Source organism: Mustela erminea, chromosome 3 (genome assembly GCF_009829155.1).
Source record: "Mustela erminea isolate mMusErm1 chromosome 3, mMusErm1.Pri, whole genome shotgun sequence".
NCBI lineage: Eukaryota > Metazoa > Chordata > Mammalia > Carnivora > Mustelidae > Mustela > Mustela erminea.
Window position 1 is genome coordinate 80,132,543 of NC_045616.1, and position 24,744 is coordinate 80,157,286.

Sequence of the window (24,744 nt, forward strand, 5' to 3'; positions counted from 1 at the left end):
CCCTGAGATCATGACCTGAGCCAAAGGCAGCATCTTAATCCACTGAGCCACCCAGGTGCCCAAAGACTCTTAACTATAAAGAACAAACTGGGGGTGTCTGGGTGGCTCAGTGGGTTAAAGCTTCTGCCTTCGGCTCAGGTCATGATCCCAGGGTCCTGGGATTGAGCCCCACATAGCATCGGGCTTTCTGCTCAGCGGGGAGCCTCCTTCCTCCTCTCTCTCTGCCTGCCTCTCTGCCTGCTTGTGATCTCTCTGTCTGTCAAATAGATAAATAAAATCTTTAAAGAACAAACTGATAGTAACTAGAGGGAAGATGGGTGGGGGGGATGCAGGAAATAGGGGAAATAGGGGATGGGGATAAAAGAATACACTTATCATGATGAAATAAAATAAAGTGATAAAAAATGCATCACCAAAAATATTAAGAATTGAAACCAAAAGTAAGATCTTTTTCTTGGTCAAGATCTGTCTCGTCAGAGACTATCATCTCAGAAACACTCAAAAGGGTATCTACTGCCTACCAAGTGGACAGAAGAACAGAGAGAAAGCTATTCTGCAAAGAAGTGGAGAAGAAAGAAGGATAACCTGTGGGCAGGAGCACAAATTCAGGATGGAGAGAGAAAATACAGTATTTCAGACTCTAGTTTCAGTTCTCTTCCTCCTGCTTATGGACTTCTTGAGGTAACTCCTTATCTTTATAATGAACTTTTTTCTTAAACCAGTTTTTATTCTACAACTTGTAGTAATCAAAAGTATACAGTCTAATGCACAAAGCCAGCAGAAAGATCTTTTTTTTTTTTTTTTTTGGGTAGCACTAGGGTTTATTAAGCTGTGCCTTAGTACAGGTGCTGGGGCTTGCTCATGGTGCTCTTGATGTGTAAAGCCTAGACATTCTGCCAATTCTCCTTGAGTAATGACACCAGGAAACTGACAGCTAAGTGGATATTGCACACAAGCTCATCACCTGTCATCTACACGCGGTCAATGGCCACTGCCAAACACAGCACCTTCTTCATCTGGAATTTGATGGTAAACTTCACTCCATCTGCTTTGGCCACCATGTTCTCATTGTGGGTCAGTAAGGAAGGGAGCTTGCCATCCTTATGAGGCCTGGGCCCAGCATTTGTGGGATCTGCTTGATCAGAAATTCTGAGGCCAAAAAGGCATCATACTTCTTGGCCAGCTTCTCGACTTTTTTTTCTTCTTGTTGAGTTTCTTCAGTGCCTGAATGTCCACGTGGGGAATAACCACAGACTCATCACAGTCCTGCTGGTCCCCAAAAAACATATGGGGAGCTTGGGGTGTGGGAGTGAACTTAAGTCTGACTGTGCCCGAGAAGCATCTATCTTCCTGAGAGTCATAGTTGTTCGAGCTGATCTGTAGATCCACCGGCTCCAAAACCTAGCTGGGCTTGCAGGGGTTGCCAGGCAGGAATTCCCGCACCGCCTTGTACAGGGCAGCTCAGGAGCCCTTGCTGCTTGCGGAGCCTCACACCTGCAAGAACCAGAAAAGAGAGCCAGTTGAAGGGTCACTTCTGCCATGAATTTTGAAGTTGATTATATAAACAATGACTTGCAAGATTAGAAAATACTTCAGTGGTCCTTCTCAAACACAATCCCTACACTATCTTTTCCAAATATCAGCAGACTCTACTTAAAAAAAAATCTCTAATAATGGAGACTTTATTATCTCCAAAGGCAGATAATTTCATATTTGAACAATTTTGGCTATTAGAAAATTAGTCTGTGTAATTGAATAGAACTCTATTCACCCAAAATATTATAACATCTGGGATCATTTGGAAAAAACATGGTATCCCTTCCCCTACGACAGCTATATAGCAGGTTGAAGACAATGACCACAGCTCCACCGTTCTCCTTCCTCCTGCTCCTCTTGCGTGTAACACACACACACACACACACATGCTCACATACCCATGCACCTGCATACATACACACACTGTCTTCTCCTTAAAAAATATAATTTCCTTGCTCAATTCTCTCACAAGAAGGTTAGAGCAGTTAAAATGACATGGTTAATGTCGAACTTGGATTTGATTTCAACACTGCCTTTGTTAGATGTGTAGCTCAGGAAAAATCAGTTATCTCAGAGTCTTGGGTCCCTCACATATGAACTGGGCATAATAAAAGTGCTCAGTACAAAGGAGTATTGTAGGGCTGAATGAAATTATTCATGTAAAGAATGCAGCACACACACACAAAGAATGCAGCATAGCATCTGTCCCTGGTAGGCGTTCAGTAAATAGGAGCCATTATTATCTTATTAATAATACTATTGATACTAGTCATTACGATTGCCCTTATCTAGAAATCTGGTCTTATTTGACCAATGCTCCCAAACTGCTAGCTATGAGGATGACAGATTAGGAGCTCTGCGTGCTTACTATAATACCAGGCACCACAGCATTGGTAGATTATCTCCCTCTGCAGAGGAAGGGAAGACACAGATTAAGGAGCTTGTCCAGAGTCACACAGCTAGTAGGTAGCAGAGCAAGAGTTCTAATTCAAGAATTCTGACCCAGACACTACTGCAACCTGCCGGTTATGCCATCATAGCTCATTAATTACCCACAAGGTGGTGCTCAGCAATAGACAGTGGCTTTTTCTGTTAAACCCTCTCAAGCAATCAGATAAGCAATTCAAAATGAGGCCCCATGGGGGTGAGTCAGCATTTCTAATGGAGACATTTTCCTTCAAAAGCAGTACTTCAAGCCAGTTTTTAAGAAGAGCACAAAAGTCATGGGGATGTAACACAGAGCAGGGTGACTCTAGTCAATGATACTACACTGCATATTTGAAACTTGCCAAGAGAGTAGATCTTAAAAGTAAACTAATAATAACAAGGAGAGTAGTAGACAGGAGGTTTGGTCAGTAGTACAAATTAGGGCACAAGAGAGACACTTAAATGCCTAAAGAAAATATGAGTGAAAAACTTTCATGAGTGTGAACCAAAACATAAGCAACTCCCCACAACTAACTTCCCTATATCTGGTCCCATCACACAAATTTTACATCCTCGTATCCACGTTGCTAATTTAGTCATTTCTTTGAAGAGATATATAATATCTCTATAAATAAATTTACATGTATATTAATTTGTAAGTATTCATTATGTTTTTTCCTTCCCCCAATGTATTAAAGAAAATTCTGCCTTATTCTGGGCTTTTCACTAGACCTCAATCCCTCCCCACCTTCAAAAAATAGATTCAAAATGCTGCAGTTCTGCTTCTGGCCCATTTTTGACAGAGAAGTGGCAAATGAGAAGAGAGATGGATGGAAAAGTGAGAGAAATTTCATCAGAAAGGCAAATGTTTAGTCCATTAAAAGCATAAAATATAGAGGGAAAGGATAAGAGAAAAGAAACATGGAGATCACTAAAGCTTGGTTTTGTGTTTTTTACCCAGGTATATTCCATGGAGGATGGATAGTGAAGGTTTAAGATAAAGTCATGGGGTGGGTAGAGAGTGTAAGAGATGGGAAGATGAGAGGCAGGGCAAAGGGGGACATGGAAGAACTGAGTAGGAATTACACCCTTGTTGATATCTGCCAAGGGACTCAAGGCAGGATGTGAACCACTTTCAGACATCACACTTGGCTTCTTTGAAGATGGCTGCATAGAGAACTCCAGTTAGCGGTAGCTCTCAGGTTTATTCTGGTTAGAGCAACACGTATCCGAAGCACTCATACACATGTCCACCTTGCTGGAATGAGCAATTCTTACCCTGTTTGCTTTTCCTTGCCTACAAGCAGACCTGTCAAATAAATCATTTCTGTGATACTGATGAACCAATATTAAGCAAATTGGGCTCCCTTGCCACTTTTAAGTATGTAATATAAATACAAATCCCTAATGGACCTACTGTTCCTTACAGTTTTAAACTTCACTTTCAACTCATTTGAACTTGACAACATTATTCCTGGAAAGTAAGCAAGGGTCATTATCACCATTTTACAAGATGAGGGAAAGGAGGTTCATGGAACTTGCAATGACTTTCACAAGATCACAAAGTCAGTATGTGGCAGAGCCAGATTTTAACTTTAATTTCTGACTGCAAGTCCCGTGGGCTCCATAGGATTTGTCATCACACTTTTCCACTGTCTGTACTCCATGAAGTATGTGCTTCATGTAATTACCTCTTGGAGATGGCAGAGTATGTAGAGGCAAGAAGCATTTGGCTTAGAGCCTGAAGGACTTGGTTCTAGTTCGTCCCTTTCTATCACTTTGGATAAGTCATTTTTACACTCTGAAGTTTATTGACTTCATCTGTTTGTATTCATTTTTTATTGAGGTAGAGTTGACACACACTGTTACAATAGTTTCAGGTGAGCAACACAGTAATTTACTAAGTCTATACATTATACCATGCTCACCACAAGTGTAGCTGCCATCTGTCCCCATAGGACACTATTACAGTACCACTGACTGTATTCCCTGAGCTGTACCTCTCAGCCCTGTTGCTTACTCATTCCGTAACTGGACGCCTTTATCTCTCACTCCCCATCACTCATACTGCCCGTTCCCCCCTCACACACACACCCCCACTGGCAACCATCAATTCCCTATACTTAAAGGTCTGATTCTGTGTTTTGTTTGTTTGTTCCTTTGTTTTGTTTTTTAGATTTCACATATAAGTGAAATCATATGGTATTTGTCTTTCTCTTTTTTTCATGTTTGTACTTAAGAATTCCAGTATTCTATATTAACAGTGATAACTGCTATTATTACTGAAGGCTTATATAAGGTAGATACTAGCAATAGGTACATAGATTTGTCATCCATTTAATCTTCATAACCTTTCAAGTTTTCAGAGAGGGTAAAGTATCTCCCAAACTGACAAGTAGTAGCACTAGGATTTGAACACAGGTCAGACAGATTCTTTTCTCACAGCACCATATTGCCTCTACATCTCTTGGTGAATTATCAAAATATGTGTGACTATAAAAGAGGAAGGCCACTCTAGATTGGTAGGTGGCAGGTTTAATAAACAAGGGAACTTACACACAAGGCTTGTCTCAGATAGTGGCAAGACAAGCAGATCTTTGCACCCATCTGACAGAATCTTAAACATTTATACAGAGGTTTTGATTAGGATCCTGTCATGTATCCAATCCAGATGGTCTCAACAACACATTACTGTCTCAAGGCTATGTCTCTGAAAATGACACTTAGTGTGGACAGTGGGTGGAATGTACATTCCAATGATGGGGGTGAGGAGGATGGGGGATGAGGAGCCTCTAATTGCCTGGGTCCAGCTAATGTGTCAACTGGTGATCACATCCTCTCAGTGACCTCCTTCAACAGGTTTGGATCTGGGTTTGTCTTCCTCGGAGTCCAGGTTCTTCAAAACTGCTTTGTATCCCCAGATACGTGGAACTTCTCTGTTGTACCCATACCTATTTCTGCCTTGAATCTAGGTGGTCAGAAGGACTTCTCTTCTGACCCGAATGTGATCAGAAAGCTTTCCTCCATTGCTTCAGTAAACTTTTCTCTGAGTCTTCTACCTCTTATCTGTTAAACCCCTTGTTTAAAATTGCTGGTGCATTACTATCTACCTTCCTTCCCCTAGCACTAAACCAGGAAATACGTGTGCACACACTTTCTATTTCTTGGTATACAGGTAAGTAAACTTTAGAACATGAGAATAAATGCCTTTCTTCACATCAAAAGCTTGAGAACTTTTTGTAGAAGAAACAATCTCCAAATACCTGTTGAGACAAGTTTTGGGCTTGCTTTCTTCTGGATTGTGGCCATATTTTAGGAACACACATTCTAAGCAAGTGGGACAGGTTTGGTCACTTAATTAAGTTAGTAGGCCCTCTTCACGCCAAATGCAGTACTCTCCATTCCTCATACTTTGAGAGGAAGCCCAGCTTTCATTGGGGAAAATACCGTTTCCAAGTCAAACACCCTCTCATAAGCACATATACTGAGGACCAGAGATGTGCTCAACGTCAGGAGACTCTTAAAGACTGTGCTCTTAATCCCCTGCCCTTTTATTAGAACTTAATGCTTCCTCTTGGGAAATCAAACAATCACTGGGAGTCATCCTGGTCACCCACTATGGATGACTGCCCCTGGCAAAAACCCTCTTTTCCTCCCGACTTTTCTAAGATAGATCCACCAAATATGTCCATAAGTGTCCTTAGAGGGCCAATTTAAGATCTCCCCAAATTACTATGACAGAAAGAAGGAAGGAAGGAAAGAAAGAAATCTTTACCAATAAGTGCCAGAAATGTGGAATTATGCCAAATTAAAGGGGTGTTTTATTTGGTACTTCTTGAAGCCTTTGATACAGTAAAGGTGTATTGTGACCTCCTAATAGAGAAATAGGTTCCCCAACTTATTTGGCCATTTATATTTTTTACCCCTCCATGGAGAAGTGCACACATTCAGTGTTCTATGAAGCACACTTTGAGATATGTTAATGTGGTCTGGTATTCCTAAGATCCCATTTGCAATGCTCACAAAGCAGAAATGACTTGTTAAGGCCTTATAGAGTGCATTCCAAAGAAGGAGGACTGATCTGGACGTGGGTAAAAACTGGAGGGCGTTATGCTAAATGAAATAAGCCAGGCAGAGTGACACAAATACCACATGGTACCATTTTTATGTGGAATCTAAGTATATACATACACATTTGCAAATTTCATAAAAACAGGTGGTGGCTGCTGGGGGCTAGGGGATGCCAAAATGAGATGTCAAGGGACACAAACTTCTGAGTTATAAGTAAGTTCTGAGATCTACTGTGAAGTACAATGACTATCATTAACAATATGGTTTTTGTATACTTGCAATTTACTGAGTAGATTTTAAGTATTCTCAACACACACACACACACACACACACACACACAGAAATATAACTATGTGAGGCTTTAGAAGTATTAATTAACTGTGGAAATCAAGCAGGACTGCAATCTGTGGACTATAACTACATGCTGCCATAGTCCAAAACAGGAGTAACTTTGGTCCACAAGACTCAAAAACAATGCGAACTGCATGAGGCCAGGGAACCTATTTTGTTGACTACTGAGCATCTAGCACAGTGCTTGGCACATTGAAGATATCCAGAAGTATTTGTTTAATAAAAAATGTTCTACAACAGTACAGGATCACTTTGTCTTGTTGACTCTTTACAACAACCCTATGAATGTTATTATAATTTTTCAGAAATTGAAAGATTAGAAATTTGAAATTTGAGATTAGAAAGTGGATAGTAACTTGTCATAAGTTCACAGAGATAATAAGTAACTGTGATGGTATACTAGCTTAGTATTTCTCAAATCCTGCGTATAAATCACCTGGGTATCATTGAAAACTGTAGAGTGCATTTCTAACAAGTTCCCAAGGGAAATTGATTCTGCTATTCCACAGACTACACTTTGAATAGCAAAACCCTAGTTTCCAATTATAGAATGCCAGAGTTTTAAAAGGAAAACATAGTTGGTCAAGTTAGAAATATTAAGCCTAGATATTACAAAACGCTCCCTCTTAGGCCATTTTTGATGTTCACATCATTACTCTGAGCTAACATCAGGCCAAAATCCTGCCAACCCTACTACAGACAAGGCATCACAAAGTGACATAGCCAAAGCATAACGATGTGCCATGGAGAAGCTGGGAAGAAATACCCCATAGGACTTTCCTACTGCCCTGTGACATCCTGCTGGAGAACACCATGAGCCAAAACCAACAGGAAACAGGAAGCAGAAGAGTTCACTGATAGAATCCAGCCAGCTCGGCCTCAAAGGGCAAAAAGCAGAGTAGAGAAAAACTGAGGGTATCTCAGGAAGGGCACACTAACACTATCCAATGCACTTCTGCCTCTCTGTAGAGACCAGACCAAGCTCCTTTCCAACTACTCTTTCACCTAGGGTGGAACAAATGTCAAAGGAAAAGAGGGGAAGGAAGGGGGTATACTTTTCTATTTTGTGCCTACACACTTCCCCTAGAACCGGATGACACTACTATCTGTGAAAAAGCAGTATCTCTCTTCACCGACAGGTTAGCCCCTCTGTCGGTGTTCTTGCCATTGGCGTAAAAACTTAACACTCTTCTCTCCCTCTGAGTAGGCAGCTCTCGCTTCTCTAAATTCTCGTCCCTCTCAGCCTCTAGAGTATTAGTCCTTAGGATTCCCCTGGTCATTATCTTACTGTTTCTTCTCAGACTCATTCCGAAGTATCTCTTCTTAAATACAGTAGTTTTTAAAAAATGTTTTATCTGCTGAAGGCTATAACACCCTATCTTTGGGGCTTAGTTTCAACCCCATTCATCCAGTTCCACTGGCCATCTACTTATAGGGAACCCCAACTTAGATGATGAAGCAGCCCTTCAATCTCAAGTGCCCAACTACACTCAGCATCTTCCCCCTGAGCTCCCTTCTTGGCTCCCTTCTCATGATAAAGTCGCCATCACCCTCCTACTAGTTAGTCACCCAGTCTCAAAGCCAGCTCTAACAAATTCTAACTCTATGACACCACTAGTACTTATATCCTTTGTTTATTTCCCAGTGACAACATTGCTGTTTAGTTTCTCATTTTTTTCTTTCCTTGGCTAATAAAGTAATTTCTAATTAATTTCTTGCTTCTTGTTTTTTTTACCTTTCTAGCCCAATTTACAAACACAACCAACCATCAGATTAATGTTCCAAAAATACAGTTCGGATTATATCATATTAAAAAAAAAAAAAACTCATTCAAACCTTTAATAGCTGTTGAAGGGAAAGTAACTGTGAATGTATAAACAAAGAGGAGGGAAGGCAATATTAGCATCCCACTTCTTTGGATTTCATCTGTTTTTCTGTTCTTTACCTTCGTATCTTTTTTTGCTGGCAGTGAGTGGATTTTTGCATTTCTTTTCGTTCACTTCCAAATCATTTGCAAATTTTGGAAATGGAGATAGTGTGAGAGAGAAGAAAGGAGAAACAAGATTTGTGGTAGTTGAGGAAGAGAGGAGGGAAATGAAGACTGGGTGACCGAATTGGTCTTCAATAATTGCTAGTCATTCATTGGGAAACTGAAAGCATGAATGGGTATTTTTAAAAACCAGGGTTTCTGAGTATGGCTGCAATGGAACTAACTTCATTGACCAGAGTCCTTAGTGTCAATATCATTTCTGGGGGCTTGGAAGTTTTGAAAGAGAAATGACCAAATTCTAACTACTTCAATCTGAATGGTACCAAAATCAAAGTACTCAATTCAGTAGATATTCAGGAAAATATTAAAAAGATAGAAAAGTCATGACTTGTTTAACTCTGATATCATAATCCTAATAACTGAGAAAGTATCTTTTTTTAAATTTTATTTTTTATAAACATATATTTTTATCGCCAGGGGTACAGGTCTGTGAATTGCCAGGTTTACACACTTCACAGCACTCACCATAGCACATACCCTCCCCAATGTCTATAACCCCACCCTCTTCTCCCACCCCACCTCCTCCCAGCAACCCTCAGTTTGTTTTGTGAGATTAAGAGTCACTTATGGTTTGTCTCCCTCCCAATAATGACTACAGCATAACATACTAAAGGGATTTTGAAGGCAGGATAATGAACATCAACTCTGAAGAGGAAGAGAAAGAGTATGGAAATAATCATAACCAAGCTAATGGGGAGGACGGAGCTGGACCATCCAGAGAATATGAGGAAGAGGAGGAAGAAGAAAAGGAGAATGAAGGCAAGATGAAGCAAGCTCAGAATTGGGAAAGGGAAAATAGGAAATAGATCTCTCATGGCCAATGAAAGATTTTCAGGATGGATATTACGATGATTATGTTCACAAGGAGAACATAGAAGATGGAGAAGAAGGTCTTTAAGGGAAAAAGAAAAATCAAGATGCAAAGGATGAAAGAGAATGACATAACTAGATTCTTCTTAAACCAGACCATGTAATGCTACTGGTAGCATCAGTAAAATGGCCATTACAGTGATTTCCATAGAAAACAAACAACATGTAACTCTTAAAAGAATGTTTTACTATTTTCATATTGTCTTCATTAAAATAAGCTTTATTAATCTGCTAATGATTATATTATTTGTGGAGAAACATTTTTATTGATTTCATTGTCATAGTCCCTAGAAATTCATTTGGAATCTTAATTTTTCTCATTATCTTATTCTTGTTAATCATTACTAGCCAACAATGAAAACATGACTGATTCTACAGTTTAATACGGTACCTTTTTTTCATGTTTTAAACTTACTTTAAAAACAGAAGTAAAAGTTGCTATAATATATAAAGGCAACAGTTTTTCTTTTGAATGGCAAGTTGGTTATTTTCATAATTGACCCAGAGATCTCTAGTTGGGAAGTTCTTAGTTTTGTGTTCGTTTGTTTAGTAAGAGTTTTAAAATTTTTTTAGGTGTTTGTTTTGTCACACAATTAGTTTGGAGGATAGGAGTAAAATAATAAAGATTCTATTCAGTCACACAGATCAAGAATTTTAATACTCGTTTTATGATTGTGTGTGTGTGTATATACATATATATATAGTGTTAAGTTCCTCATGAGTCTCTTCCTAAAAATTTGAAGTTATTATTTTTTGTGCAACTGGTTTTTTTTTAAGTTTTTTTTAAAAAAAAACTTTAAAGATTTTTTTTTTTAATTTATTTGAGGGAGAGGGAAAGGAGAAGGTGACTCCCCACTAAGCAGAGAGCCCAACACAGGTCTAGATCCCAGGACCCTGACATCATGACCTGAATTGAAGAGACTCTTAACCGGCTGAGCCACACGGGCACTCCTGTTTTCCAACTCTAATGAGGTATAATTGACAATTAAAAATTATATATGTGTAAGGTATACAACACAATGACGTGATATACAAATACATTGTAAAATAATCACCACAATCAAACTATATAACATATCCATCTCCTTACATAGTTAGCATCATTTTTGTGTGTGGTAAGAACACTTAAAATCTACTTTCTCAGCAAATTTTGTACACTGTACAGTATCTTTAACCACAGTTACAGTGCTGGATATTGGATTTCCAGAACTTACTCACTTGGTGTAACTGAAACACTGTACACCTTGACCAACATCTCCCCATTTCCCCCTACCTGAAGGACTGTCATTCTCCTCTCTGCTATGTTCATCAGAGGTATTAGCCTCTAGTGTTCTTTCCTTGTAGTGTCTTTGTCTGGTTTTAGTATTGGGGTGATGCTGGTCTGGTAAAATGAGTTTGGAAGTGTTTCCTCATCTCGGATTTCCTGAAAGAGTTTAACAAGGATTGGTCCTGGGCGTTCACTGGCGAGGGGTTTTGATTACTGACTACTGATTTCATCTCCTTGTTTGTTACTGGTCTATTCAGGTTGTCAATTTCTCCTTGATGGAGTTTTGGTATGTCATATGTTTCTAGGAATTTAGCCATTCCTTCTAGATTATCCAGGGTTTTGGTATGTGATTCTTCATGATACTCCCTATAATCCTTTCTGTTTCTTAGATATCCACTGCAATGTCTCCTTTTTCATTCTTGATTTTACTTATTTGAATTTTCCCTTTTCTTTTTCTTAGACTAGCTAAGAGTTTGTCAATTTTATCTTTACAAAAAAACCGTAACTCTTAGTTTTATTGATTTTTTCCATTTTTATTCTATATTTATTTCTGCTCTAATCTTTATTATTTCCTTCCTTCTGCTACCTCTGAGTTATGCAGTTCCTTGAGGTATAATATTAGGTTGTTCATTTGAAATCTTTCTTCTTCCTTAGTGTAGGTATCCATCACTAAAAACTTCCCTCTTAGAATGCTTGTGCTGTATCCCATAAATTTGATACGTTCTGTTTTCATTTTTGTTTGTCTCAAGGTACTTTTTAAATTGTTGTCATATATTCAGGTATATGACATTTCTAATCTGACATCTGTATACACAACAGTGATCACCCCCAAAAGTTTATTTATCATCCATCACCCTACAAGCCCTTATACCCACCCTCAACTCCTTTCCCTCTGGTAACCACTGATCCGTTCTCTGTATCAAGATACTTGTAAAATTCCCTTTGATTTCCTCTGACTCAATAGTTGTTCAAGAGCATGTTCTTTAGTCTCCACATATTTGTGGAGCTGGGGTGCGGTACACAGGCATGCATGGAGGGGTAGCAGTGCCAGGGTCCAGAGCACAGTGCACATGGAAGAGGTGTGCAGCCAGGGTCCCAGTCATGTGCCAGAATGGAGCAGGTGGGTCAACAGCCCTGGAACCAGTGGAGCTGGGAGAAGTGGCTGCTCTGGCCTGGGATGAGGGGTGCAAAGCAGCTCATACTCCCCATGCAGCTCCACTGGCTGGGGTCAACATCAACAAAATCTGCAGGGATTTTCAGTGGTAAAGCTGTGTGCAATGGGTTGCTGGAGTCTTCTATGATGAAGGCTGCTAGGATCTTCCTGCTCCTATTTTCCCCCACAGTGAGGAAGTCATGGACAAGGGGATCTTACTGGGTGCTAAGCAATACAAGACTGGATGATGGGATGATGAAGGTAAAATGCTCCCTCTACTTTTTAATAAAACCAACCTCAGTTTATGTGTTCCACTGGTTTGCTGCAACTTTCTCATTATGCTCTTCCTCATTTCACATTAAATAGCTCTTCTATGGTGAGCACCTTAAGTTCTTCAAACTTTCCTCAAAGGTCATGTTTCTAAAGCCCTTCTGCATCATTTCCAGGTTGGTGGGTTTTTTTGTTTTGTTTTGTTTGTTTGTTTGAGAGAGATGCAGGGCTCGATCTCACAACCCTGAGATCACAACCTGAGCCTAAATCAAGGGTCAGAGGCTTAACCAACTGAGTCACCCATCTCTCTTTTTAAGACATATTGTCTGTGCCAGAGGTTGTGCTACTTGTTCTCCATGCATCATTACATTTGTGTCTCTTGATGAGTCTGAGAGCTAGGTATTATAATCTCCATTTTGCAGATAAGAAACTGAAATTTTGAGAGTTCAAATAACTTTCCCAAGATATCACTTATTGAGCAGCATCCAAACTGAATTCTGTCTGACTTCAGGGTCTATGCTATGCAGTACCCACTATGTTGTCCCAAGAGGTAGTGGACTGCCTAAGTTCAGAGGTATAATTGTAAAATCTGTATGTGTACTTGGAACAACAGAATGAGGGGCACCTGGGTGGCTTAGTGGGTTGAGCATCTGACTCTTGATTTTAGCTCAGGCAATCTCGGGGTCCTGAGATCAGCCCTGCATCATGCTTGTATGAATGAGGTTCTAAGTGGCTGATGAACTGAATGAGACCTTCGAGAATCATTTTGGCCTTCCCAATCACGTGAGACTTTGAATTTTAAATAGTTCTATAGTTCTATAGTATGCAGTGATGAATGTAACAGGACATTTAAGATCGAACCAGCAGAACTATCAAGAACAGAATATGATTTCCCCCTTTCTCTTCCATACGTGGCAAGTATAATGAACATATTCTGCCTCATATTAAGGTTCTTTGCATTTCCTACCCTTCTGAAGTAGAGAAGGCTGTGGATACATGTTTCACAGATGAAGAAGCCAGCCTTGAGAAAGAGGCATGGAATTGACTTTGTTGACTCTGACACCAGAGAGGAAGTATTATCACCAATGCTACATGAGCACCCGTCCTGCAAGGGACCAAAGGCTCCTCACCACGAGATTAATGAAACATCACAACCCTATCTCTGAGCAGTCTCCAACAAAGACAGCTCGCCCTTTCATAAAATCCCTCTTCTCTTGGTTAACACAGCATCTAAATATTTTATTTCCTTCTTCCCTTCTGATAGCTTTTTCTAAACTTCTCTTCCAAGCCCTTCTTGCTCTGTGGGGCCCTTAAATGTGGATGCTCCTCAAGCTTCTGGTGAAGTGCTCTTCTCTTCTAATCTTCCCACTATCCTTGAATTATCCCATCTATTCCAATGGCTTTATCTTTCAGCAATGACTCCCAGGCCCATATCTCATGTAAAGTCTCCTCTTTCCAAGGTCAGAAAGTATTTGTTGATCAATGAGTAAATGTAGTAATGGATAAATAAGCATAGGAGAAGTAGCTGGGTGTCCGTATTTCAGACTGGAACCCAGTAAAATGCATTCTTATCACCAGTTTTTCACAACAGATAGAACTAAGTTCCAGTCAAATCTTGGCCCCTTACTAGTGGAGTGATGTTAGATTAAGGGATTAAAATGCCCACACCTTAGTTTATTTTTCTCACTGTGGCTGTTAGTTTGTTTTGCTTTGTTTTTAAGAATTTACAAAATGAGGATAATTATACCCATCCTGACCTACATTTCAAGTAGGGTAATTATGAGGAATGCATGAGTTCTCACATAGGAGAGGGCCTTAGGAATGAGAATTATCATTACTAAACAGTATTGAGTTATTCATTCAAGAGACACAGAGCAGGATGCCTATCAGGGTGCAAGACAAATGTTTTCTTTTGTTTATCCTGAAGGTCTGGGTAGCTGTTGATGGCAGTTATTCACAGCTCAGCCATAAAAAGTCTCCTGAAGGAAGGGTATGAAGGATAAAGGGTGGTGGCCACATTAAGTCCAGCCCTAGCTATCCACAGCACACACCCACCTGTTGTGTATGGTAATGCCTCAGAACACGGGCCCAGCCCAGACCTCAGCCAAAGCACCTGGTCTCAAGCGAATACAAAAGTAACTAGTGAGATGACCTCTTTAGTCATCAAAGAGTGCCAAGGCTAGAGGCATTCTAGTCATTACTCCATTCAACAACGTCATTGGAAAAATGGAGACATTTGGGCCCTCGAAGGGAAAAAAGAAGTGCTCAAGTCACCCAGCTAGTTAGTAGCAGAGCTGGAATATAAATGTCAGTCACCAGTTCATTATACATTCTAACCACTCTGACTACAAGACTAATATACTTATTTTTCATCCAGAAGGCTCTTAAAATTATTTTTCTTTTTCCTATTAGGGTATAATTTACATGTACTAAGATATACTAAGGTACAATTTACATATAGTTTGAATTTACCCTTTTAATATTTTTTGTGGTTTAATTTAAATCCAGTTAACATGCAATATATTAGTCACAGGAGCGTAATATAGTGATTCAACACTTCCCTACAACACCTGGTGCTCATCACAACAAATGTACTCCTTAATCCCCCATCACTGCTAATCATCAGTTTGTTTTCTATTAAGAGTCTATTTCTTCATTTGCCCTCCCAATCTCTTTTTTTCCCCTTTGCTCATTTGTTTCTGAAATTCCATATGAATGAAATCATGTTAAATTTACCCTTTTAAATATCAAGTTCTGTGTCTTTTGCCAAATAGAAAATTTCATGATACAAGCATATTCATTGCATAAAGCGTCCATCATCCTTAACAATTCCCTCTAACCCATTTACAGGAAACCCTTCCCTCCCTGTTCAATGAACACATCTGTCTCCTATCCCTAAAAATTTCCCTTTTTCAGAACATCATATAAATGAAATTAGAATTACACACTATGCAGCATTTTGTTTCACTTAGAATAATGTGTATGAGGGGCACTTGGATGGCTCAGTCCTTTGAGGATCTGACTTGAGCTCAACTCAGGTCTTGATCACAGGGTCATGAGTTCAAGCCCCATGTTGGGCTCTACACTGGGCATGGAGCATACAATAATTAAAAATAGTAATAATAATAATAATAATAATAATAATAATACTTTGGAAATTAATCCACACTCTTCCATGTATCAAGAGTTTGAGCCTATTAATACTAAGTAGACTTCTTTCTTAACTATTTTAATTCAATTAATTAACATATAATGTATTACTGGACTCATAGGTAGGTCTGTGATTCATCGGTCTTATATAATACCCAGTGCTCATTACATCACTTGCCCTCCTTAATGTCCATCACCCAGTTACCCCATTCTTCCACTTCCCTTCCCTCCAGCAACCCTCAGTTTGTTTCCTATGATTAAGGAAACAAATGGTTTGTCTTGCTCTCTGGTTTTGTCTTCCTTTATTTTTTCCCCTCTTCCTTGATGAGCCTCTGTTTTGTTTCTTAATTCCACATATGAATGAGATCATATGATGATTGTCTTTTTCGGACTTGTTTCACTTAGCATAATGCCCTCTAGTTCCATCCATGTGGTTGCAAATGGCAAGATTTCATTTTTTGATGGCTGAATAGTATTCCATTGTGTGTGTGTGTGATCTTTATCCATTCATTTGTTGATGGACATCTAGGTTCTTCCCATAGTTTGGCTATTGTGGACATTGCTGCTATAAACATTGGGGTGCAGGTGCCCCTTTGGATCACTACATTTATATCTTTGGGGTAAATACTAGTGCAACTGCTGAGAGGTAAGGCAGCTCTATTTTCAACTTTTTGAGGAACCTCCATACTCTTTTCCAGAATGGCTGCACCAGCTTGCACTCCCACCAACAATGTAGGAGGGCTCTCCTTTTTCCTCATCCTCACCAACATCTTTCATTTCCTGACTTGTTAATTTTAGCCATTCTGACTGGTGTGAAATGGTATCTCATTGTGGTTTTGATTTGTATTTCCTTGATGCCGAGAGATGTAGAGCATTTTTTCATGTGTCTGTTGGCCATTTGGATATCTTCTTTGCAGAGATGTCTGTTCATGTCTTCTGCCCATTTCTTGATTGGATTTTTTGTTCTTTGCGTATTGAGTTTGATAAGTTCTTTATAGATTTTGGATACTAGCCCTTTATCTGATATTTCATTTGCAAATATCTTCTCCCATTCTGTCAGCTGTCTTTTGGTTTTGTTCTGTTTCCTTTGCTGTGCAAAAGCTTTTGATCTTGATGAAGTCCCAATAGTTCATCTCTGCCCTTGCTTCCCTTGCCTTTGGCGATGTTCCTAGGAAGAAGTTGCTGTGGCTGAGGTTGAAGAGGTTGCTGCCTGTGTTCTCCTCAAGGATTTTGATGGATTCCTGTCTCACATTGAGGTCCTTCACCCATTTTGAGTCTGTTTACGTGTGTGGTATAAGGAAATGGTCCAGTTTCATCTTTCTGCATGTGGCTGTCCAATTTTCCCAACACCATTTGTTGAAGAGGCTGTCTTTTTTTCCATTGGACATTCTTTTCTTACTTTGTCGAAGATTAGTTGACCATAGAGTTGAGGGTCCATTTCTGGGTTCTCTATTTTGTTCCACTGATCTATGTGCTTACCATACTGTCTTGATGATCACCACTTTGTGATAGATCTTGCTAAGAAGTACTTTTTTATGTGGATTCACCACATTTGTTTATCCATTTGCTGGTTGAAGAACATTGGATTATTTCCATTTTGGGTCATTACCAGTAAAGCCACTATAAACTGGCATGTATGTTGTATTCTTTGAACATAAAATTTATTTCACTTGATTATACATCTAGGAGTAAGATTTTTTTTTTAATTCTAGGGTCATATGGTTAAGGATATATTTAATTTTATATGAAACTGCCAAACTGTTTTTCCATTTCCCATTTCCCCCAGCAACCCATGAGAGTTCCAGTTTATCTGTGTCTATCTAGCACTTACTATGATCAGTTTTGTCTTTTTCTTTTTTAATTTTAGTGATTCCAATAAGTGGGTAGTGACACCTCATTGTGGTTTTTAATTTGTATTTCTCTGATGACAAATGGTGCAAAATATATCTTTTTATGTGTTTTTCAACCACACACCTACTTTGATGAAATAAATGTTCAGATCTTTTGCCCTTTTCTTTCAATCAAGTCATTTTCCTATTACTTAGTTTTGAAAAGAATTTATGTATTCTGGCTATAAATCCTTCAATAGATAGGTGAGTTTTCTCCTTCTGTCTGGTTTGTCTTTGTTTTTTATCTATAGTGTCTTTTTGTGTATGTGGATCATGTTGTTGTTGTTACAGCTAAGAAATCTTCATCTAACCCAAGGACATAAAGCCTTTTCTCTATATTTTTTCTAGAAATTTTAGAGTTTATGTTTTTACATGTGATTCTCTGAAATATTTTGAATTTAATTAATTAATATACTGAATAAGGTATAGATGAAAATTTATTTATTCTTTTAGTGTGGATGTCCAATTGTCTCAGTACCATATATTGAGAGGACTACTGTTTCTCCACTGAACGACATTTGTTGAAAACCAGTTGATCATAAAAGTGTGACTATACTTCTAGACTCTGCTCTGTTTCACCAATATGTCTATCCTTTCTCCAGTACAATACTGTCTTAGTTGGTGAGCTTTACAGAAGTCTTGAAATCAGGTAGAACAACTCCTCAAACTTTGTTCTTTTTTTCTTTGTTTTGTTCTTTGTTCTTTCTTCTTTGTTCTTCTTTTTTCTTAAATGCATTAGGCTTATTTAATGATTTAGCAAAGTCTATCTTGAATAATGTTTCCTCTGCAAAAGAAAAAAAAGGGTATTTCATTGTTTGATGTAGAGTATTTTATAATGTAATTTAGGTTAATTTGGTTATTTAGGTTTTCTGTATCCTTCTTAACTTTCTATTTGTTCTATCAATCTGTAGATTGATCTCTAGTTTCTTTTAACCCCAAGTTTTTTTTTAATTAGTGTTTGATGATATACGTTTTTGCATTTACTTTCTTTTACTTATGTCTTCATATTTAAAATAAGTTTCTATATATAGTATAGTCTGACAATCTCTGCCTTATTGATGTATTTAGATTGCTTACATTTAATGCAATTATTGATGTGATTGCATTAAAACCCACAGTGTTGCTAGATTTTTTTTTTAATTCCCTCTATACTTTCCTTTCCCCTCCTTTTCACCTACTTCTTTAAAAAAGATTTTATTTATTTCTTTGGGGAAGGGAGAGAGAAAGAAAGGGAGAGCACAAGAGTGCAAGAGCAGGGGGAGGAAAAAGCAGACTCCTGCTGAGCATGGAATCTGACGTAGAACCTGAACCCAGCGATCCCAGAAAAACCCTGTGATTTAAGTGTTATTATACTCTTATCTGGCATGGATAAATTATATATGAATGACATAGAAATATTTGTACTATGAATTTAAGGCTGGGGTCTTTATAATTTAGGGTAAAATTACTATTTTCATGTGATCAATTTATGCTTAATTTTTTTTTAAAGTTCCCTTCATTCTGTCCCATGTGCCAAAATGAGGCATGACCAAGTAAGTACCTATTCTGAAATGTTGTCTCCATCCTTAGCTCTAGCTGCTAGAAAAACAAAAGCCACTGGACTCTTAGGTATCTTTCTATTTATTCCTCATCTCTTGGCCTGAGTTTTGGCTCTCATTCCAGTGGGCATCTAGAATCCTCTGCCACTAGTCCCAATTGTCCATTTACACATTTAATTAGCATCCACTGAATACCCACTGCATTTATTCAGCATTGTCCACTTGCCAGGTAGGCAAAGAGTATCTGAGGATAAATAAAGTATGGCTCATGCTTGATGAGCCTGTAACTTAATGAAGGTATCAAAAATAAAACATGACCTTACAACTCAAAATAATGCATACTGTAATAGAGGTAAGTGCAAATGAGTCCACAGCAGAAGTGATTAATTTTGCCATGGGTTAGTCCAAGGATGTGGTCACAATGTTTTCTGAAGGATGCAATATTTGAAGGATGAGTTGGTGGGAGTTGGATATTCCAAGTAAAATTAATGGAATGATGGAATAACTAACAGTCTGGAGATATGCCTGGTAAGGCAAGAGGGGAAGCTGTATTCTTCAAGAGTGGTAGGAAGTTATAATGCAAAGAGTAACATGTATTAGACACACATTGTGCTAACCTCTTTACAGCATGATCTCATTTATGCTCATAAAAAATTTTATGAAGCTGACACTCTTGATATCTTCATATTCATGATGGAGAAGTAAAGTTCTCTAGTCATTATTAGGAACTGGAGAGATATTATATAATAAATAATTACATAATGAAAGTACAGAGATTGATCCTCCTTAGTGGACTGGATATGAACAATCAGTGTGAGCATTTCAGTACTTGCCAGGTATATACTAGTCCTTATGAAGTCAGAAATTAAATCCAGGCCAACTGACTGCAGACCTGTGCTCTAAGACTCTTTCTATACTATAACTAAGATAAAATAAAACTACTGATTGAAAATAAAATATGAAGGGCTTTATCCATATGCAGTAAGGAGTCATGGAAATTTTTAGTGAAGGGAAATGACAGAGGTTATTAAAATCATGTTTAGAAACATTAAAATGACAGCAATGTCGAGGTGACAGGAGAGGTGTACATCAGGAAGACAAGTTGTTGTTGTTTTAACAGTCAAGACAAATTTGCAAACTATGACACTTTTGGTGGAAATGAAGAGAATTTGATAAATGTGAAGGCTATTTAACAGGAGAATTGATAGGACTTTGTGAGGAAATGGGCTCCAGAGGGAAAAAAGAGTTAAACAAAATCTGCATTTCTAGGGGCACCTGGGTGGCTCAGTCAGTTAAATGTCAGCCTTTGGCTCAGGTCATGATCTCAGGGTCCTGGGATCAAGCCCCTCATGGGGCTCCCAGCTCAGTGGGGGAGTCTGCTTCTTCTTCTGACCCTTTCCCCCAAATATGTTTTCCCTCTTTCTCTCTCTCAAATGAATAAATAAAATCTTTTTTTTAAAAAAAGAAAATTTGCATTTCTTTTATTAATTTTTAATTTTTTATTAACATATAATGTATTATTAGCCCCCCAAATTTGCATTTCTAACTCTTATAATTGATGGATGGCCATGTGCTTCTCTGAGATTTGTAATAGATAAATAGAAACAAAGGAAAAACTAACTATGAGCTTTAATACTTAGTGATCTCTGATTTGTTACTCCTCCCAATGTTGTTTCCTCTTCTTGGTCCTTCCTTCTCTTTCTCTATTATTTCTTCTAGGCATGTTCAATTAATTAAAGCAAACTTCAAGATTCAGTTCACTCACTTCAATGTTCACTTCTAGTAACACTCAAGAGTCTGAAGGTTCATTCCTAGAAATATGCTACACTCTTCCATGCTTCTGTGCTTTTGTAGATGTCATCTCTCCTACATGAAGTGTCTTCTCCACAACTTGCTTGCATAGTGAACACCCACCGATCCATTTTTCAAGGCCCCAAACGATACTTCCATGATTGTCTCTTGATACAATGTTAACCACTACATGATACACTCCCACAGGAATCTGTTCATAACTCCCTTAGCATGTCTCATATTTAAATTGTAATCATTTGGTTATATATTTGCCTCCTCAACAAACGTAAGATCAGGGACTAGTGTTTTACATTTACTTGTCCCTCATGCCTAGCAGAGCACCTGGCAAATAGCACAAGCTCAACAAATGCCCATTGACTAAGAAATTAATAAATTTATCAGTAGCATAAGGACTGACTAAGACATCAGGTACAATGCAGAAAGGTGACCATGACTATTGTCACTCCTCAGCATATGGTCACCAAGGCCAGAGGAGCCCTTTCTGAAGCCAGAGGCATTCCTTCCAGGGCTGGTCTGATACTTTAACTAGAGTGAACCAAGAACAAGAGAGAGGCTAATGATTTCCTTATGAGGAACGCAGGGGAGATAAATGCCCCAGACATGATATTAAAGAAGAACTGGGCCCCTTAATAACTTCTAATTTCCCCCTTCCACATGTGATTTTAACTTCTCATGTACTAACTTTTAATCATTTATTTGACCCTCTTATCCTGGTCATCACTCTCTGATCTTGGGTTAAATGCAAGAAAACACTCATGAGTGCCTACCCCTGTAAGACGGCCAAGATTGGGCAGATACAAGTATAGGACACTCGGTTAAATTTAAATTTCAGCGGAACAACGAATATTTTTTAGTTAAGTTCATCCCGTGAAATACTTGGGACATACTTACATGAAAAAAATTATTCAGTGTTTATCTGAAATTCAAATTTAATTGAATATCTTGTGTTTTACTTTATAACCCTATCTCTGGTTTACTTTCTGCAAGGATTAAGACACTCCATATCCTGCACCTCTGATACATCAAACTGAGCTACAATAAAGGTGAATAAGGTGGGTCAGATCTTCATCCAGGAGTCAGTGGGAAACCTACAGACCAATGGGAAAAACAAAGCAGACACAGAAGGATCCGTGTGCAAGCAGGCTAATGAGTGCAAGTTTCGTTTGACCTAGGATTTTTGCCAGTCTGTGACCCAAAGCACATACCAGTACAACATAATATAATAGTTAAAAGTGCAAACTTTGAAATCACACAGCCTTGAGTTTGATTCCTTCCTATGTCTCATACATGATTTGCAAGCCTGGACAAATCACTTAATTTCTCCAACAACTTAACTTCTCAGACAACCCAAGGTAGAACAGGATAGGACAAGACAAGAGAGAAGAGCATAGGACAGAACTGGATAGGACAAGGTAGAATAATAGGATAGGGTAGGGTAGAACGGAATAGAATGATTAGTCCACCACTTATTTTTCACTTAGCGTGCTCAAGGCATTGTGCTAACTGTATGTATTTATTTTCCCATCCAATACTTGTAACAACCCTGAGAGATACCATTATTTCTATTTTGTAGATATTGGATCCAAAGCATAATGAGATTAGGAAATATTTCTAAGGTGACAAGGTCAAACAACTTGTAAGTGGCAAATCTGAAACTAAACCCATGTCTGTCTGATCCCAAAGCCCATGCTTAACCAGTAACACATACATCAAAATCCTTCTGTGAGATTTCAACCCAGACTGCAATTCTTTCCTATATCAAGAACTCTGGTGACTATCATTTATTCATGCAAATGTCCATAGGAATTAAAGAGTCCCACATTCCTTTCATTCTCGTATCTTCTTACCACATTAGAATGATATTCCAAGAGAAGGTCCCTATCTTCCTCTTCTCGGCTTGGATAAAGCCATCTTACATAATCTCAGTTTCTCCTCCACCTAAAGGCAAATTCATTTGCTTATGTCAATGGGGGATAAGTCACAGCTTATTAAAGGCTCTTTATTTACAACTGCCAAGACACAGAAACAACCTAACTGGCCATCAGTGGATGAATGAATAAAGAGATTATTTTACACACACACACACACACACACACACACACACACACACACACGATGGAATACTATTAAGCCATAAAAAAGAACAAGGAAACCTGACCAGTTGTAACAACATGGATGGACCTTGAAGGCATTATGCTAAGTCAAGTAAGTCAGAAAGATAAATATTGCATGATCTTACTTACATGTGGAATTTTTAAAAAGAACAATAAAAAACCAAACTCATAGGAAATGAGATCAGACTTAACAGTTACCAGAGGCAGAGGGTGAGGAGAGGGGAAATTGGAGGAAGGCGGCCAAAAGGTACAAACTCCTATTTATGAGCTACTAGAGTATAGGACTCTAACCACCCTTTATATGATCCATAGGAAAGTAGTGACACGTTGCCTTCCAGTAGCCCAGACAGTGGTTCCTGACTCAGGGAAAGGATTATGTGCGGCGCTCAAAGACACTACCTCTAAAAAAGATTCATTTCTTTATTAAGGAGCTAGCTATGTTCTGGAGCGGTTGTTTACACTCAGATTTTTCTGCATTTGCTCTCAGAGCTTGAGAGTATCACAAGGAAAAAATGTTTATCCTTTTTCTTTTCTTTATATTGTATCTATTTGAGAAGATTTAGGTCAACTAAACCTTTTATAGTAATCATTTCACAATACACGTAAATCAAAACATCATGCTTTATGCCTTTAACTGATATAGTGATGTATGTCAAGTATCTCTCAATAAAACTGGGGAAACAAATAAATATTCTTTACAGCTTATCAGTTATTCTATCTGTTATCTCTTATATCCTTAAATACTGTAGACAAATAGGCAGGAAATTATAATATAGCCCAGTTTTACAGATGAGGAACCCAAGAGTGTGGCATCAGTCATTTGCCAGCATCACAGGTATTAACTGATAGAACTATCAAACAAGACCAGACTTCTTTTCTCAAAATTATTCATTTATTTGGTATGTATTTTTTCTGTACCTTCTACATGCACTATTTTGGAAACCAGAGCTATCTCAGCAAACAACAAAGACCAGAATCCTTCCATCCTGGATTTTAACATCTCTGGAAGAAAGATGTTGAGTAATGAAACAAAAATTAGTATTTAAATGCTAAGAGGGAAGACTACAGAGTATACAAAAGATAATAATAAAGGGATCTGAGTTACATTAGAGAGTCATAGTTTTCCTCCGAAAAGAGGCATTTTTAACTGAAATCTGAAGTTAAAAGGAATAAACCAACAGAAAAGAACAGATAAAAATAAAGTAAACACAGAAAACTGAGCATCAGGGCTAGAGAGTATTTAATCAGGGTCGTACAATGAGTCAGTGCTACTGACAGGAAGAGAATCCAGCTATCCTGACCCCTCAATGTGGTGTTACTTCTGTGATACCAGACCAGTGAAAGCAGATTCAGGAATTTGTCTGCATGGCCCATTTAACTGGTATCTTTGAGAAGCCAAGGGGCCTCTCCCCAGGCTGCAATATTAGAGTCTTTGCTTGCCTGAACAGCATTTTTATGGTGAATTAGAGTCCCCTGAAGGCTCAAAGCTCATACAAAATAGAAGGTACTTTCCCATGCAAATCAGGGACTGAGGCCTGGCTAAAAGAAGAAACTTGACTGTTATTTTCCCACTAAGATCAAAGGACAAGCACAGTGCTTTCCCAAACGGTGACCCTGATGGTATCAATCTAATTCACTGAAAGCTTCTTACTATGGACAACTATCTCCAGATCACAACCTTTTGTATAGGAGTAACAGGATCAGGGTCTTCTTAAAAAGATAGATTGGCGTGGGGGCACCTGGGCA

General features: G+C 38.5%; 1 long non-coding RNA gene and 1 pseudogene across 1 annotated transcript in view; both read right to left on the minus strand.

Annotated features, from left to right (window-relative positions):
• Positions 1 to 786: 786 nt before the first annotated feature.
• Positions 787 to 8,192, minus strand: LOC116587215 (annotated as a pseudogene).
• Positions 8,193 to 17,972: 9,780 nt separating this feature from the next.
• LOC116586382 overlaps positions 17,973 to 24,744 on the minus strand; it is a 65,654-nt gene continuing 58,882 nt past the window's right edge. Inside the window, exon 4 of the long non-coding RNA XR_004284011.1 lies at positions 17,973 to 18,318. This is a non-coding gene — a long non-coding RNA (uncharacterized LOC116586382). The remainder of the gene's footprint in view (positions 18,319 to 24,744) is intronic.